Source organism: Nicotiana tomentosiformis, chromosome 1 (assembly GCF_000390325.3).
Source record: "Nicotiana tomentosiformis chromosome 1, ASM39032v3, whole genome shotgun sequence".
NCBI classification, from domain to species: Eukaryota; Viridiplantae; Streptophyta; class Magnoliopsida; order Solanales; family Solanaceae; genus Nicotiana; species Nicotiana tomentosiformis.
Genome location: NC_090812.1, coordinates 115,646,533 through 115,647,848, shown reverse-complemented (window position 1 = coordinate 115,647,848; position 1,316 = coordinate 115,646,533).

The window sequence follows — 1,316 nt, the reverse complement described above, 5'->3', positions numbered from 1 at the left end:
TACTAATTCTCCTATTATAGCACTATTTAGGGAGACAAGATTCCCAAATCAAGCTCCTATGGAATGAGAATAAAATCGCCATTGATGATTGCATAATGATTGGCTATTAATACAGAGATTCTTTGTAACAGTTGCTCATTGAATGATGTCCGGTGTCATCCCTTCAAATTTTTGTTATCGGTTCCCATGCTTTCGGGATTTACACTTGCTAACTCACATTTTACTTGTCTTCAGTTCCACGTGTCATCTCGTCATTTGTCCAACTGTTGCTAACCAATTTTACCCTAATACAGATAGTTCCCTACTTTTCGGTGACAATACTTTAGTGTTACTCGAAAGTAGATAAAACTTCTTTTCTTAGCGGGTAAGTTTCTAACCCTTGAAAGGATGCACGTCTCTTCGCATTTAATAACACTCGTGTTACCCCGTGATTTGGCAAATATTTCTGCCAGTTTTCGAGGTAATCATGACCATGATTTATGCCGCTTTCAATTTCACTTTTCACTTTCACTAACTCTCATTCTTCTTAGAACCCTAAGCAAAATTAATCTTCCTCAGTAAAATACCCCTTCTTAAATTTCTTACCATAATGTCTTTTAACAACATTGTCCTCGAAAACACCGGCTTTCTCCTCGGAGGTGGCCCTAAAAAGAACAAAGCAAAGGAAGTTGATGTCGAATCTGAATCTCCTACTATGAAATCCATCATACCCCTTTAACTTAACACCCAGTCCGATCTTCAAGTCCAAAAAGAACCCATTAATCCCAAAAGTGATAGACACTGACCTATTTGCATATATCCTTCTTCCATTCATCTTTCTAGTATCCATGTTGTGAAAGAAGATTGCGAATGGAACAACATTGAAATATTCGCTCCTAGTGAAGTAGAAAGGGCCACCTTCTCCAAACCAGGGTTCATGTATGTTTATACATACCCTTTCACTTTGGGATTGGGTCAAGGAATCGACTCAATAATATAATTATAGAATTCTGCCACCGGTATCAAATCTGTTTGGCTCAAGCTGGTCCATCAATATGGCGTACGATGGTTTGCCTCCAAAAATCATGCTTTGAAATCGGGGAAACCCTAACTCTTGCACACATGATGAGCCAAAGATCTTCCGCTTGGGTATGCTAAAACTTAGCAAAAGGGATCACCACGCCCTCTTTACCAATGTTGATGATAAAGATCGTAGCTGGATGGAATGATTCGTTGTCATCACTACCAGGGATATTCTCCCGACCACATCACCTGCTTTTACTGAATTATGGAACCTTTTTCCTAAGTCTTCAGATATCTTTTCCTTTACAGGTTTA